This window comes from Balaenoptera ricei, chromosome 4, assembly GCF_028023285.1.
Source record: "Balaenoptera ricei isolate mBalRic1 chromosome 4, mBalRic1.hap2, whole genome shotgun sequence".
Taxonomy (NCBI): Eukaryota; Metazoa; Chordata; class Mammalia; order Artiodactyla; family Balaenopteridae; genus Balaenoptera; species Balaenoptera ricei.
In genome coordinates this window covers 19,217,209-19,234,325 of record NC_082642.1, presented here as the reverse complement: position 1 = coordinate 19,234,325, position 17,117 = coordinate 19,217,209, and the positions used below count along the sequence as shown (strand labels likewise).

At 53.0% G+C, this 17,117-nt stretch overlaps 1 protein-coding gene across 5 annotated transcripts in view; it reads left to right on the top strand.

Moving 5' to 3' along the window:
* Window positions 1–4,030: 4,030 nt before the first annotated feature.
* MRAS (muscle RAS oncogene homolog) overlaps window positions 4,031–17,117 on the top strand; it is a 57,787-nt gene continuing 44,700 nt past the window's right edge. For 2 of the 5 annotated variants that reach the window (XM_059920235.1, XM_059920239.1), the window contains exons 1-2: window positions 4,703–4,825; window positions 4,977–5,068. The gene's annotated coding sequence lies outside the window, so the exon portion shown is untranslated. Of the gene's footprint in view, window positions 4,375–4,702; window positions 4,826–4,976; window positions 5,069–17,117 lie in introns of those variants that run through there. The other 3 variants (XM_059920236.1, XM_059920238.1, XM_059920237.1) reach the window with 3 other exon arrangements.

Sequence of the window (17,117 nt, the reverse complement as noted above, 5' to 3'; positions counted from 1 at the left end):
CTGGCCTTGTTTTTGAGGCAGGCTCTTTCTTCTTGGGAAGGCTTTATTTTCTAAGCACTGTGGGACTTTGGAAGATTTCACTCTGCTTTTTAGATGCATTTAGATTCGTTCCAATACCATGTGACCAGTAAAAGCTTTACTGGTTTCTCTTTATTCCATTAGAAGTCTTCTTTCTGGACAAAGATTGATCATCAGCCAGTGCCCTGAATTAGCAAATGTCCTTGGGGAGGGGAGAGGGAACAGCTGGAGAGCCTCATCTCATTTTGTTGCAATAGGAGAATTGACCAGCCGCAGCCTACCGGGTCCTACTTAGAAGAGGAAATCCCCTGGGCTTATGAAACTCAGAACTCTTTTCAAACTATTGTCCCTAGCATGTGTTTCAAAATCTTAGAGTAGACTTTTCTTTCTTGACAAATTTCTATCATGTCACTACCCTGAGGCTATAGGTGTCAAAACGCGGTTCAACGTTTTTCAAACTGTAGGTCACAACCCATTAGTGGGGTGTGAAATCAATTTAGTAGGTCTTGCTAGCATTTTCTAATGAAACAGAATATAATAGAATAGATCAGAGTGCATGGCACATAGTAACAATAAGTATTGTTTCATGAAATTTTTGTTGCACTTGCATGTGTATGTCTGTGTTCTGGTTTGCAATGTCAAACCTCTTTATTGCTATGGGTTGCAGCCAAAATGTTTATTTATTTATCTTTTAAAATATTTATTTATTTATTTATTTATTTGGTTGTGCCGGGTCTTAGTTGTGGCAGGTGGCTTCCTTAGTTGCGGCATGCAGGCTCCTTAGTTGTGGCATGCATGTGGGATCTAGTTCTCTGACCAGGGATCGAACCCGGGCCCCTGCATTGGGAGCATGGAGTCCTATCCACTGTGCCACCAGGGAAGTCCCCCCAAATGTTTAAAAACCGCTGGATTTTAGTTTAAACAGAGGAAGGACGAAGTGGAGAAAAATAAATGATCAGAAACAAATGTTAGTTGAGTATGGACAACTCTGGGGAGAAGTTTGGCCATGAGTGGGAAGTCGATTGACTAAAAGCTGCTCTTCTGGCCCCAGAGAGCAAGAGGGAGCCCATGCAAAGGATAGACCACAAGCATCAGTAACCATAAGCATCAGAGAAAAAAATCTTGTGAGGCGCAGCTCCTAGTGGGGCTGGGGCAGCTGTGGCAGGTGCAGAGGGGTAGCAGGGAGAGCTGAAGCTGAGAAACGGCTGAACCTGCGTTGGTAAAGACCATGACAGCCCTGAGAGATGACCATGTAGTTCTTGGTGCCAGATCACTGGCAAAAGGTCTTGTAGTTGGCACAGAAGAAAGGTCAGCTGAGGGAAAGGACAGGCCTGTGGGTGGCGTGAGGCTCTTCGGCTAACCCATCGCTGGTGCTCCAGGGTCAGCAAAAGATAAATTCCAGCCACGTGCCCGAGGAGACTGGGACTGGAATGAGTGCTAGTGTTTTCTTCACCTTCTCCCTGCTTTCCCAACACCACACACACACACACACACACACACACACACACACACACACAACTGACCAACTGACCTGCCCGCCGAGGCCACCAGACACAGGGGAGAGGGTGGAGGCTCTGTGTTGGGAAGGCCCTGACTCTCAGTCCACTGGCTGGGTTGGCTTGGGCTTGCGGTCTCCTATGTCTAAAGCAGGGCCAGTGAGACCTTCTGCCCGGGTCCTTGGGAGGCGTGCAGACCCATCACTGTGCCCGTGTCTGGCACGCTGTGAGTGCTCCGGAGCCCAGAGCTGCCTGAACCCCCAGGGGCCGCACTGGGGCAGAGAGTTCTGGAGGAAGGTTGTGCCACAGTGACCTGGCTGGCTCCTGGCCCTGAAGTCCACAGGCCCCCCAGGTTTGCCTACTGAACCCCAAGACACCAGCGTGGGTCTTCTGTGAGGCATGGCACTCAGCAAGGTTTGGGCAGAGAGGCTGGCACGGGACGTCCTGCAGTGCATCAGGCGTGTTTGCTCTGGTCGCTGAGCGGGGAAGTTCTACGCTGGGTCACAGCTCCGATCTTTGTCCTATTCCAGGAACTGTCTCCTGGCCTCGGGTCTGGCCTTGGACCTCAGGGTCTGAAATTTGGCCTGAGCCCTGCCTGGGTTCTTGGCCTTTTATCATGCCCCATGCACACCTGGTCAGCCATGGGGATCTGCTGGAGTTTGGGGAAAGATTTCAGCTCAGTCATACCTCAGCCTATAAGGTTTTCTCCCTCCCTTCTTAGCCTAGCTGATTGGTCTTTGTCCATCAAACCCTGGCTCCATCATCACCTCTCACAGAAAACCTGCCCTGGGCACTTGCCCCTCCCCATACTGGGTTACATGCCCCTCCTTGGGCTCCCTCTGCCCACCCCCGTGCCTCTTGATTCCACACCACTTACCCCTCCTTTGGTGCTCTGAGTTTGCTTGGAGGTAGGACTCTGCACAGCACCGGCACATAGTAGGTGCTCTGGCAGTATTTACTGAATGAATGAACCATCAATCCCAGGCCTCACTTTTCTGCTCAGTGACCCTGTTCTCTAAAGCTCCTATTTGCCAGCAGCTGAGCCCTGCTTTATTTCAGGGCTCAAAGAGCAGAAGAGGCAGCCCAAATGGGATGAACACCCTGTTGTAAGACCCCAGCCACAACCTGCAGGGTCTAATCTCACCATTAGAGAACCCCAGGTACTTGTGTGTGATTACTAGCTGGTTAAGTTCCATTTCTAAGGGAAACAGGTTCTTAAAGATTTGTGTATGAAAGAGGTATAAAGACAAACCTTTGACTCATGTGCAGAGACAACCAGGACACACAGACCCCTGCCTGCCTCCCCCAAGCCCTGTGGTAAATGGAAGGGGGAGGAAGAGGCAGGTCACAGGCCAAGACCAGCCAGTCAAGATGAACATCTGTCCCTCAGGCCCCCTCGTCAACCAGTTCTTTTACTCCCTACCAAGATGAGATACTCTTGATGGCACCCAAACCTTCCCCCGAGCCATGGGGACTCAAGGGGTCCACGGGGCCTTCAGAACAGCAGGTGGGAGTGGGTGCAGGGGGCACAATGTCTGCTTGGATGCCTGGGGTGCCAATTGAAACCACCATGGCATGAATGACTCAGGGTAGCAAAGTTTCCTGAGACCTGGGGTGGTGGGCGAAGCTCTCAAAATGATAAGGGAATGAGTTTCCCAGATGTGTGAAGCTGGTTCCAAGTCATCATCAAGGTCCGTCTACAAAAAGAACATCTCAAAAATGACACTGATAATCTAAACTACAGTGAGATACCACCCCCCGCCCCCCAGGATGGCTGTAATCAAAAAGAGATGATAACAAGTGTTGGTGAGGATGTGGAGACATGGAACTCTCACACATTGTTGGTTGGAATATAAAATAGCACAGCTGCTCTGGAAAACAGTTCGGGGGTTCCTCAAAATGTTAAGTATAGCTCGCACATGACCCACAAGTCTACTCCTAGGTATTGATATATACCCAAAAGAAATGAAATGTTCATACAAAGACTTGTACACTAATGTTCATAGCAGCTTTATTCATAATAGCCCAAAAGTACAATCTGTCCATCAGCTGATGAAAGATAAACAAAATGTGGTGTACCCACACAATGGAATGCTATTCAGTCACGACAAGGAATGATGTATTTCTACATGCTGCAACATGGATGAACCTTGAAAACATCCTGAGAAGTGAAGGAAGCTGGGTCACAAAAGACCACATGTACGATTCCACTTTCATGAAATGTCCTGAGTAGGCAAATCCATAGAGACAGAAAGTGGATTAGTGGTTTCCAGGGGCTGGGAGGAGCAGGGAATGGGGAGTGACTGCAAATGGGTTCGGCGGTTTTTGTTTGTTTGTTTTAAGGGGGGGGGGGTGTTATGAAAATGATCTGGAATTAGGTAATAGTGGGGCTGCCACTTTGTGACTATACTAAAAACCACTGAATTGTCCACTTTAAAAGCTGGAATTATATGGTATGTGAATTATATCTCAATTTTTAAAATAAGGAAAAAATGACGCCGATGGAGAGGAGTTAGAGGAACTGAAACAATGAAATGGATCGCGAGTGTCGCCCGTCCCCGTCCGTCGCCTCCATCTGAACGAACTTTAGGCCCAGGAACCGGGCACCGAGAGGGTCTGGGGGAAGCAACGCTGGAGACTGGATCTAGGAAGAAACACGGCCTGGGATTCGAAGGGAACGCGGTTAAGGTGGCGGCCTGGGATCGCCTAGGACGGGGGAGGCGTCTGCAGGCTCAGAAGTTGGCCGGGCGGGAGCGGAGATTTAAAGGCTGGAGCGCAGAGACTCTTAAAGAGGCTCGGGCGAATTCCCATTCGGCGTCCACTTTAAAGCCAGCTCCGCCGCGCCGAGGGTCGGACCTGGGTAAGTGCGCGGGGCCCCGGGGGAGGCGGCGGCGGCGGCGGCGGCGGGGTTCCGTGGCCGGGTCCGCTCACTCTGCCGGGTCCGGGGCGCTCGGCGCGGGTGGCCTGAACGTCAGGCCGCGCGTCCTGGGAATCTGGGGCCCGCGGGGTGGCAGGGTCGCGGCGCCAGGCCCGGCCACCCCTGCGCCCACGGCGGCGGCGCTCTATTTTTAGCAGCCGCTGTTGCATTATAAGGAATGCGCGGCGCGCCGGGCGACCAGGGCGCGCGCGGGCTGCGCGGTCGCTTTAAGGAGGCGCCGGGGCGGGGACAGGCCAGAGCGGCCGTCAGGCCGCGGGCCGGGAGCCGTCAGTCCGGCTGCCGCGGGGCCCGGCGGGCGCGGCGCTGCCTTCTCGCCGGCGCGGGCATGGAGGAGGCGGCCTGAGGCCGGAGCCGAACCGGGCTGGAGCGCGCGGTGAGCGGTCGGGGCAGGCTGGGAAGGGAGGGCACCCGGCCGGGCGCTTTGTTCCGGGAGGGAGGTGTGGCCGCCCCGGGCCCGGCCGCGCTCGCCACAGGCGGACTGCGCTCTGGGGCTGACGGAGAGTGGCCTTTTGCCCCCACGGCAGACTCCAGCGTGACGGTGTGCGATCGAGAAGTCGGAGACGATCGAGACCCCAGTGAGAAGGGCCTGCCCACCGCGCAGAAAGCCCCTTTCATGGTAACCGCCCTTGGGTTCCTTGTCTGCCCTGGCGAGAACGCGCGGGGAGGTGGGCGCGGGACTCGGGTGGGTGGAGGCGGAGGGGGGGGGGATCTTTCCCCTTTTAAAATGGCGTTAACGCCAGGAATCGGCCGAGGGAGTTGTCAGATTCATCTGAAAGATAAAAAGCAGGCTGCTTCATAAACCTTTGCTGCGCCGGGGGCTTGGGGCTCTGGTCACAACCAGGGCCCGGCTCATTCATTGACGGGACCTGCAGGGGCGCCCACCGAGTGTAGGGCACCGTGCCAGTAACCGCGCCGCGAGGAAGGTAGGGGTGCAAACCGAGCGACAGCCCAGCGTGGTCGGTACTGGGATCAGGGAAGCACGGGGGCTGTGGGAGCAGACGGCGTGGAAGGGCAGGGAAGGCCTCCTCGGGGAGGTGATGCCCGGCAGGAGCGTGGGCACTGGACACCAATTAGACTTTGTGGCTGGAACTGAGGTCTGTCCTGGCCAGGGCCAGAGCCGAGGCTGGAGAGGTGGAGAAGGGCCACTTCATCCCGGCCCTGATCCCCGAGCTCTGGGATTGCCCCTCCTCCTCCCACCAGCGCCTACTCCGAGCAAACCTCCTTGGGCTTGAATGGTTCTTGCCCCTCCAGGACTCACACTCTGTCCTGGACCTGAGCAGAGAGGGTGACTGACAAGGGTCAAAATTGTGGCCTCAGAACAGTGACCTCCCCGGCAGCAGGAATGATAAGGAAATCTGACTTAAAAGCCCTGAAGCTCCACTGTAATAATAGCTGCCAGCAGGGCTGACACAGACCAGGCACTTGATGTGGATATGCTTGCTCATCATTTGACAAGACTCCTCCAGAAGGGTTTTATTATTACCCCCATATGCAGATGGGGAACAGGGGCTAGGAAGAGTAACTTGCGCAAGATCATATCTAGGGTCCATGATGTAGCTGCAGCTCCTCAGGCCCCTCTTGTGAGGGTCTGGCTGACCTGGCCTGAAGGCTCCAGGTGCAGCTTGTGTTAGGCTTTGGCTCTATTGCCTTTCACTGGTTGGGTGAAGTGTGGGGTGGTGAGCTGCTGGTAGTAATAACTGACACGTGTCAGGGGCTTTGCAGTGAACAGAGCACTTTCACCGAGACAGTTCTTAGAGTTTCTCCTACTTTTCTTCCCAGGAAAGAAACTTGAGCTGGCTAACATTTTTGTAAGTCTCCTAATTTCCTGTAAATCGCATGTCCCTGCTGACTGGGGCTGAAAATGTTCCATGAAAACATTCATGGTTTTGACCCCCAGTCTGTTCTCACTCCCAGCAGCCAATTAGCTTTTCTGTCTGTGGTTTAAGGTGTAGTTTGTCCTTTCTCTGCTAGGTCAGGAAGGTTGGAGCTTTAATGCTCTGGGGTTTTCGAGGCGCAGAGTCTGCCAGCCTCTTTGGGGGTGCGGGTGGAGGTTGCGTAAGCCGGGTGCTCTAATAGAAACTACCCCCCGCCTCAACATTTCCTTATGGGGGGCAGTGTGGCCCTCTGCTGAACCCTGGTGGGGCAGTGACAGTCTTCCAGGGCTGCCAGCTCTGTTTGTATTTGCCACTACTTATGTTTTCACCTACCTAAGACATCTTTGTGACAGGTATAACTTTTATTAGCTCTAACCACAGGTATTTCACACTTTCAGTTGATCTGAGCTGCTTATAGAGAGGCAAGTCCATTATCCCTGGCGTTGGTTCCTGAGCTTGAGTGATCACCTGGAACCAGGGAGGACTTCTGGGCTCTGATGGACTGAACTAGCTCCTGGGGTGCCTGGTCCTAACATCAGCCTGATTCACATGTTGACCAGCCTGCTGCATCATGTGACTTCTTGGGGAAATGTGACCTCCATTTTATATTTCACATCTGGTGTCATCATTGTCTACCAATGAAGTGCCCCCATATGGAGTGTGCCCCCCTGCAAGCGATTGAAAACATACCTGCTCACGAACATCATGTAGTCTGCACAAACCATACACATGTGAACTAATTGGGAACACGTTCTTGTGCAAAGCTGGGATGTTCTCAAGTGTCCAAAGAGTGTGCATTGAGTTCCAGAGGCTCTGTACTTGCCTGGCCCGGGGCAGGTATCTGGCTGGCTAGAAGGTAAAGTTACCTTTGTCTGGGGATGGGAGAAAGGAAGGAACTGGGTGAGCTCCCTGTGCCCTGGGCATCTGGCAGCTATGCATGGTCGGTCTAGAGGCTGAGCAGAGAGGTCGAGCTTTGAGAGGAATTTTGTTGGTGGACTCTGAGGCCTTGCCACCCCTCACAGTCTTGGGTGATGCCACTGGGCCCTGTGGTTCTGGATCAGTGCGGGTGCTTTTGGCTGCAAATAACGGAACCCAAGTAAGAGTGGATTAAGGAGAGCTTAAATCTCCCAAAGATGTTCTCAGCTTTTGTGAAGTCTCTGGACACAGGGATGGGATATTAGTGCCACTTCCAGCAAGTTCTTGCGTGGGACAGGCAACCAAGAGGGCTGAGTGTTCAGAGCAATGATTTTTACCTTCTTGGGCCACTGCCTCTTTAACATGCCAGTGAGAAGCCCAAAGAAAAGTTCCTTGTATGTATGAAGTTGGGCATTCAGTTTGGGAGATTTGTGGATCTCTGAAAATGAGCCCTGGATCCCAGGGTAGATCCCCTGCTTCACTACTGTTCACTGAGGACCTACCCTGGGGCTCTGCCCTCCCAGCCAGGCCGGCAGGCTGTCGTGGTAGAGCCGGTGTCAAGAGTGGAAGTAGAGCGGGACGGGTGTCAGTTCTCAGCTTGTGGGTGGAAATCCATGCAATCAGCTAGTGGGTCTGTCTTGTGGAACTCTGACTGAGAGGACAGTGCTGCCACCTCCTGCTTCAGACAGCAGAGGACGTTGTCGAGGCCGAGGTGACAGCCATACTGCACTCCTTGGTGTCTGCCATGCATCCCTTGGTGCCCGTCTCCAGTCTTCTAGGTGGCGTTCCTGCTGCACATAATGAGGCTGGTCCCGCCTATTCTGAGACTCCCCCGGCCTTCCACTGAGCCCCACCACTGAGCCAAGGGCCTGTAGCCCATTGGCATGATCCATGGCAGCCTTCCGCCGCCATCCCCCTTGCAGGGGTCATGAAGTAGCAGTGTGGATTTAGCTTTTTAATGTCCCTATCATTGTCCTTTAGTATTTTTTAAATTAATTAATTAATTTTATTTATTTATTTTTGGCTGCGTTGGGTCTTCGTTGCTGTGCGCGGGCTTTCTCTAGTTGTGGCGAGCGGGGGCCACTCTTCGTTGTGGCGCGCGGGCTTCTCATTGTGGTGGCTTCTCTTGTTGCGGAGCACGGGCTCTAGGCGTGTGGGCTTCAGTACTTGTGGCTCATGGACTCTAGAGCACAGGCTCAGTAGTTGTGGCACACGGACCTAGTTGCTCCGCAGCATGTGGGATCTTCCCAGACCAGGGCTTGAACCCGTGTCCCCTGCATTGGCAGGTGGATTCTTAACCACTGCGCCACCAGGGAAGCCCTCCTTTAGTATTTTTTTTTTTTAATTTTTATTTATTTATTTATTTATTTATTTATTCATTCATTTATGGCTGTGTTGGGTCTTTGTTTCTGTGCGAGGGCTTTCTCTAGTTGTGGCAAGCGGGGGCCACTCTTCATCGCGGTGCGCGGGCCTTTCACCATCGCGGCCCCTCCCGTTGCGGGGCACAGGCTCCAGACGCGCAGGCTCAGTAGTTGTGGCGCACGGGCCTAGTTGCTCCGCGGCATGTGGGATCTTCCCAGACCAGGGCGCGAACCCGCGTCCCCTGCATTGGCAGGCGGATTCTCAACCACTGCACCACCAGGGAAGCCCTCCTTTAGTATTTTTGATAGCTTTACTCGGTGGAACCTGTTGATGGCCAGATGACAGTATGGGTCATCATTGGTTGTGAAATGACATTCTGGGTCTCAGAGAGGCATATTTTCATCTACAGAGCCTGGCATCTGGCCACCTAAATGGATAAAACATCGTGATTTGGATCTGGGTTGTGTTGCTAATGAGATTTTGGACAGTACCAGGAAGGGATTTGGCTGTGCAGTGTGTGGCAGTAGAAGGAGGGAGGGGGTACGGAGAGTTCTGCGCCCTGATTCAGGTCCTCTGTGACCGCTGATAGGGCCTTGGGAGCGTCCTGTGCTGCAGGGGCCCAGGCTCCGTCTGTGACTTCTCTGCCCCGCCCTCAGGGTTGTCACGGGGATTAGATGAAACACACAGATGGGAACATGCTTGGGAGACCAGAAAGGGCCGTAAGAATTAAGAGCATTATCAGTATTCAAGCAGCCTTCAGAAAACAGAATCATAGACCCAGAAGGGGCCCCTGGAGCATATTTAGTCTCAATTCAGACCCAGGAGAGCACATTTCTCATAGTGATGAGGTAGATGGTTTTAGGTGGGACACATTTTAACAGTTATATATATATGTATATATATACACACTTATTGATGTGTACTATAAAAATACAGGTATGCCATCAAACGCACTTTTTTTTACTGGCTATTTTGCTCAGATTAAGGCTAAGTAAGAATTTTAAGTTAAAAAGTATGATTTTAAGGTAAAGATTAAACCAGTAATAGTTCAGTAGTTGACAAATACAGCCCAAATGGGAAAGTGACCCCTTGAGTAGAGGCTGGGAAACTTTCAACAGGGGGTCCCTCCGGTGCAGCCTGTGAGGGGCGGGTCTTAGCTGGACGCTTTCAGAGGCAGGGAGCTTGACACCCCTCAAATCAGTTTAACCCTGGAGGTCTCCCCTGTCTCCCCTCTCTCCTTCCCCTGTCTCCTTCCCCTGTCTCCTTCCCCTCTCTCCTTCCCCTCTCTCCTTCCCCTCTCTCCTTCCCCTCTCTCCTTCCCCTCTCTCCTTCCCCTCTCTCCTTCCCCTCTCTCCTTCCCCTCTCTCCTTCCCCTCTCTCCTTCCCCTCTCTCCTTCCCCTCTCTCCTTCCCCTCTCTCCTTCCCCTCTCTCCTTCCCCTCTCTCCTTCCCGTCTCTCCTTCCCTTCCTTCAGTGAAGACTTGTGGGCTGGGCTGGGGTAGATGCTCCGCATTGGCCATCTCGAAGCCTCGCAACAGTTTTGCTGTTAGCCTTTTACAGATGTGGAAACGGGGGCTCAGGGTGGTTAAGTAGGCATCCCTATGGCCGTGGCCTGAGAGGAGCAGAGCCTGGAAGGAGTCTCACCAAGGTCTGTCTGGTCCTGGAGCACATGCTCCGTCTGTTACTCGGTGCTGCTCCCAGGACTGATGACTTTGGTCATTTGACGACACGCCCCTTCTCTCCTGGTGCTCATGGGACATGGCCCACAGGGTTCTGGCCATACATAATCAGTGCTGCAGTGGAGCGAAGGCCTCGTGAGGAGAGAGGACAGTTCACGCACAGCGACACCGTGAAGCAGCAGAAGGCACTGAGGTGCAGGCGTGGCTGGTTGGCAAGAAAGGCAGAGGGAGCCTAGATGGAAGTGGTTTTCCCCGACTCTCATTAATCTCACTGTCAACCAGGAACCCCTCCATCGTTTGTGCACTTGGTATATTTTTTAATTTTCAAAAATAGAAAAAGATGAAGGATAATATATAACAAACACCATGTACCCATTACCCCAAATGAGCAGATGCGACCGTTTTGTCTGCACCTGATCCCTTTGGCAGGGCTTCAGCGCATCCCTGGTCAGGAGGCCTGGCTGGCTGGGCCTGCCCTCAGCCTCCGGCCGGCTTTTGGAGCCTCGCTCCCGAGTTTCCATGTCTCGGCTCTTTTACCTCCACGTCCCCAGCGAATTCACTGAAAATGCCACCTGGGTCTCCATCAAGGTTGTGGATAGATCCTTTTGCTGCCTGAACTCACCCCGGGGAGGAATGAGTGTGCATCTTGGGATCTAACCTTTTTCAAAAAGTTCCTCTACCCGAATACATACTTGCCTTGACCACTGTGGCTTCAGGCCAGGCTGTGGAGCATCATTTAGTCAGAGCTGCCCAAAGCGAACTGTAATTTAAATGGTAAGTGTAGATATTTGGAAAAGAGAGGAAAAAAAACCCATGATTTTCTTTTTATCATTAGATGACACCGATTTGTTAAGCTGCTCATCGTCAACAATCTTGAGCAAGATACATTTCTGGTCTAAAGTGCAGGACTGCTTTACAGGAAGGAAGATCAGAGTGCAGTGTAGTACCTTTGTAACCCCTAACATGGCCTTGCCAGCTCTCCCTTTTCTCGGCTCTCACAGAAAGATGGTGTCCCAGGTGTGTGGTCCCAGGTCCTCCCCTCTGCCAAGCTCTCCAGCTGCAGAGGGGGAAGCTCTCCTTGACGACAGGAGACAGAAGAAGGCTTCTCCCCCAACTGTTTGCAGCCTCCTGCTTCCCGCCCCGCCCCCGCCTGACTCCACTCCCGAGCTGGAGCCTGACATGGCCCATTTGCAGGTAGCTTGGGCTTGACTTAGGACAGTTAGCAAAGCACCACTTTTAAAGCTGTGCAGAAAAGATGAAAAACCTGCTGGAAAAGGCTTGCATACCCAGGCAGATTCCATTTTCAAGGAGTCAAGGAGTTCAAACTGGGGACAGAGATTTGAACGAGTTTCATAATAGAACACGGAGACCTGAGGTGGTCCCCGAGTTTTCTTTACTAAATGGTGAGAATGAGTTGAAACGTTTTCCGTTCCTGAGTTGCCAACAAAGGATAACACTGCCTGCGTCCTTTCCCCTGACTCGATGGAGATGCTGCAAAAGCCAGCAAAGGCTGGGACCCCAAAGACCTCAGAAGGACCTGCTTTGTTGGGGTTTGTCTTGCAATAGAAACGGTCAAAGACTGTACCAATGAAGGCAAGTAAGCATGTTCTAAAGTCAATTCCTATTTGTTTATGCAAAAATACACATACGTGTTATGCTGACGGCCTACTTTTTAAAGAAAAGTTTTCGTTTAAAAAGAACCTGCTATGCATACTATGTGTTAGGCTGTCCCTAGTATCCTAACTACCCAGATTAAAAGTAAAAATATTTGTAGGCATGTGGTGCTGTGTGCAGATTGCTGAAGATGTGCTGGAGTTGGGGAGGCCCACTCTCCCCTTAGGGCTGACCATTTTTAGGGGGGCCTGGGGACAGGTTCTTGCCTCCCCAAAGCATTATATATTCACTTCAAGAGCAAAATTCATTTTAACTCAGTTCCAGTTTCTTTTTTTTTCTTCTTCTTCTTTTTAGCCTTTAGAACTTTAACACACCTTCTTGAAAATTCCCCCTTTTAGATGACCGCCAAATTCACCCCTTTATATTTTAATTCCACTGGGAATGGAGGTCCCAAGGAAGAGGCAGAGGCAAATGCATCTTTCTTGGCGAGTACCATTCTCTCACAAGGAGGCTCAGCAGCCCAAAAATAGCATCCGTCATGTTCTTCTTTCAATGCCTGCTTTATTGTAACTGGAGATGATGGAAAAGGGTGGAGCCACGGTCCCAAAGCCTTGGGGGCATATATTAAAAAATAACTTGTATGAGATACGTCTTCTCAGTGGGCCCTCCACACCCACATTCCTCAGGTTGAGATTCCCCGGGCGACAGAGTCAAGAAGGCCTAGCACTCCCCATACGCTTCTCACACCCATTCTCTTCCCGCAAAGGAAGTCAGGCCCCGGGTGCCCTGCTGGCGCTCCAGGGAGCTAAGGTCAGCTGGCATCAGAGCCTTCCCGGCCACCCCACTCAGTGACCCCCGGCCCTGCCTGCCCGCAGTGGCCCGAGTCCACTTATCTGGGGCTGGGTGGGTGTTTCCTGCATGTTTGAGATTTTAAGCAGGAAATCAAAATAAAGAAACAAAGCCTTTGTTTTACTTCTGGACTCAAACTGGGGATGGCTGGAGGGATGGAAAAGGGGAGTGAGAGCAGGTCACTTAGCACTTCCACCAAATAACCATTCTAATAAAGCACTTAACAGGGGCTTTTTCCTCCTTAGGGCTGGTGTTCGTGGATAGGAAAGCTGGGTGGAGGCTGGGAGAGCCTCTGTGTGGAAGGAGGAAGGAGAGGGCCCCAGGCAGGGTCTGGCACCACCAGCGATTGGCAGCCAGAGGGGCCTCAGGGAACCTCAGTCCTCCCTCCCTTCCTCAGAAGACCGACAGGAGAGTGGGAAGGGGCCCGGGCTGCAGGCCAGAGGGCCCCCCTGCTGAGCCTCTGCCCCCTACCTGTCCTCTCTGTGACCTTGGGCAAGTCCCCATCTGCCGTGGGCCTGCTTAGCAGTGCCTGTAATAGGGACAGTGCTGCTGTGACACATGTCTCAGGCATCCCCACCCCCCTTTCTCCTCTAGCCCGGTCATGCGGGGCCAGGCCCTCATCCCACATATGTGGAAATGGAGAGGTGCTTGCCCCAATAGATATTCATTCTTCCCCAAAGATTTTCTCCCTGTGCAAGTTTTCTGAGTGTATCATTTATTTTTCTTTGACGATTACGCAGTCGTTGATGGAAACCGTCCCCATCTGCAGTGTTTCTGGGGATTGCAGGGTGGGGACCATGCCAGCAGGCCATCTGAGCTCCGGGGTCAGCTGCCACATTTTGCGTGGGTACCATCGGCGTGGCTTCCTCATTCCCTAAGCCCCACTGAGCCACGGCTGTTGTACGTAACAGGCTGTCACCAAGGGCCTCTGAGAAAGGGGGCTGTCCATAGCTTAGAACGGGGCAGAAGTTAAAACTGAGCGTCAGACACCCTTCCCTTGCCTGCTCATGCCCTTGGAGACTTTCTCCCCGGCTCTCTGTCTCCTCAAGCCTAGTTGACTGCCGTTTTCCAGGGACCAGTTTTCCTGGGCACTTTCCCCCAGAACTTCTGAAAACTCCCAATTTCCATTACTTTTGACTATAGAGGAATAATGACATGGAGACGAGGCTGGGAGCCTACCCTTTTACCCCTGAAAATAGCCAGTAAGAGCTTGTCTGAGCAAGAGGCATGCACCCCAGACCTACACCGTGACCTTCTGCAGGAACCACAGCAGGAGCTGTGGGGTTGTTACTGTCACTGTTCCAAGCCAGGTCAGAGTCTTAGTCAGGCCTTTTTTCCCAATGACCAGAGCAAACTCAAGTGTTAATCTTTTTTCCTTTGTGTTAGGACAGTGTTCAGAGTAGCTGTGAGGATTAGAGCTGATGTAGATCAGGATATTTACTGAGCATCTTCTTGGCGTCAGGCATGCGCTGGGCTCCAGAGATACAGTGGAGAATAAAACGGAGGATGGGCCCTGCCCTCCTGGAGCTGACAGTCTGGTGGGGAAGACACATTACATCATAAACAATTAGGCAACTGAGTGCAGCATGCAAAGTGCTGTCAAGACAGACAGCTGGGTGTCTTGGGAGCTAGAGCAGTGACCTCACCTAGTCTGAGGTGCTGGTCAGGGAAGTGTAGCATGTGGTCGGGACATGATAAACAGGCATTCTAATGATCGGCCCTGGCCACAGCACTCGGCCTGATTCCACCTCCAGCTGGTTGCTGCTACCCATTCACCAAGGATAGTTTTGCACGGAGAGGTTTATACGTAATTTGTCTGAGGTCACACAGCTAGTAAGTGGCACAACCAGGATTCAGAACTGGATCCGTTGGATTCATTTCCACGCTCCTGACATTTGCTCTGCCTCCAGCTTTACCCTACTTGGGCTCGTCCCCCTCCGATGGGATGTAGCTCCACAGTTTCTCCTTTCTCTGCACCCCCGAAACAAGCCAGCACGGACTGTGGGTGGTGATCATTCCTCAGATCATCAGGAACAGCATGTGCTTCCCTGCTGAACCCTGGGAAGGCCCAGCGGCAGGAGCAGTGATCCTTCATCCCGCTGGGTGGCTGAGGTCTCCCTGTAGAGCAGGCTGCGCTGTGCGCCTCGCGGGCTGAAGGTGGTGATTCAAAGGCAGCCGCTTCCTTCCCCTCCTGCCCCCGTCCTGAGTGCTCTGGGGCAGCCTGGAAAGCGGCCTTGTGTGGCCCCAGGAACCCTTCTGTGCAATTTGGTGGAGGGGACGTTGGCGAGAGTTCCCGCAACATACTTATGAGGAGGATGGTGATGATGATGATGACCGTAATAATAACACTTTCTGCGCCAGGCACTGTTCTAAGCACTTGCGTGTATGGGCTCATTCTGTCCTCAGAAAAACGCTGTGAGGTGAGTACATGGTTAACAGATGAGGAAACGGAGGCGCACACCCGGGTTGAGTGATTTGCCTGACGTCACATTCCCAGCAGAGGGGCAACTGCGTTGATTCATGACTTTTTATAAAAGTGCCGTATGTAGAAAAAAGAGAGGTGGGCGGCTGATCCCCTGGCCAATGGCGGCTTCTAGATGGCTCCTGCCCCTTGGGAACGGAGCAGGTCTGCCCACTCTGCCCTTTGCCCCCTCTGCATCCAGGGCTCGCTGTCTGGCCTGGCCAGGCTGGGTAGGACGGCAGGAAAGATGCAGCCACTCTTTAGGGTTTGGGGAGAGAGATGTGAAAAGTGGCCTCCTGCCCTTCCAGAGTTCGGCAGGGTCCCTGAGAAGGCATCCCTCCCCATCTCCAGCCTGGTTCAAGCCTCCATAGCCAGGCGGCTGGACCCTCCCACCCTGGTCCTGCTTTCCTGGACTTTCCCTTTGCTGAGGAAAACCCCACACCTCCCCGGCCGCTCATTGCCTTGCCCGCCTCGTGTTCAGGAAGTTTCCCTTTTGTTTTGCTCCAGCCCTTCTCTCTGCAGTCTGCTTACCCGTTTAGAATGGGGATTGGATCGCCTCTCCTCACCTCAGGGAAGGGCCTAGATCCTGTTTCTTTCTCATTTTGGGTCGAACGTAAAATTTTTCACATTTTTCATTTATGATGTTTAACATTTTGAATGCAAACGATGGAAACAAATCAAAGCAGCGGTCATTTTTGAATGTGCCTTTCTGCCCTCTTCCTCCCCGGGCTGTGCCGTGCTCCTGGGGTGGCTGTGTGCTCTCCCCCAGCTAAAGACGGCTAGACCGGAAAGTTTCCAGGCTGAGCAACCCCTGCAGCTGCTCCTCAGTGTCACTGCCACTTCCTTTAACCTCACACCTCTTTGCGGCCAAAGCCAGGCCAGGCCAAGGCAGTGAAGGGTCGTCTGCCTTGGAGTGGCCACACCACTCAATGCTGGCATATTCGAGGTGGCAGGGTAGCAGCAGGTGCCCTTATGGGCTGCCCACCCCCCCCACCCCAGGGAGGTGATTTATTTGGCTTATATAATGTGTAAAACTTTTTAATTGGTAGCCAACATTAAAAAAATCAGTTTCACATAAAAATTCAGATTTCTGGCTACTCTTTAAAAATTTTGACTGTCTGGAAGCCCCGTTGCAGATATGCTTCTGTCATGGCGGTCAGGTGGTGGAAGGTACCAGTGGCCTCCTGTTTACCACAGGCCCCACTGCTCCCTATTGCCTGTCCCTGTCCCCTTCTCTCATTTATCGACCTGACCTCTGCCTACACATGAGTTTGGGATGTCCATTTGTCTCCTGAGTCCCTCTTTCTGCTATTGCAGGGTAAAGCAGTTGAGATGGTGGGTCAGCTAGGATGCGGGGGGCCGGAGTTTAACCATTCAGCCCTGGCAAGAAGCATCCGTCTCATAGGCAGAGGGTTGCTGACACAAAGGGAGGCCTGCCCCCGGCATCCAGGCCTTCCCTTTGCTGTCTGTCACCACCCCTGCCCTTCTCCTGGGCCACTTACCTGCTGGGCTGGTGTGAAGCCATAGGTTCCATGAGGCAGCGGCTCTGGGCTGGGACAGCGCTGAGGGACAGCCTGTGAAGCTGTGCTCCGGTTGCCTCCACTCGGGAGAAAGACAGTATGAGAACCTCTGCCTTGATGCCATCAGGGGGTTCTGGGGGCGGGGTGTGGCATCCCCAGCCCAAAGGCAGGGATGGTCAGGGAGCTGGGCCCTGGGAGCTACAGGGGGCTCAGTGTTTGGGAGTGTGGGTGACAGGGAAGGACCCCCTTACGGTCAGCCACTCCTCCTCTGGGCTGGTGCCCTTGTGTGTCCAGTGGGACCGCTCGCATGGTATCTCCCTTGTGAGGGCCACCACCCCACTTCTCTGTGTGGCCCACACCACCTCAGCCTACCCGCCACCCAAGCAGAATCC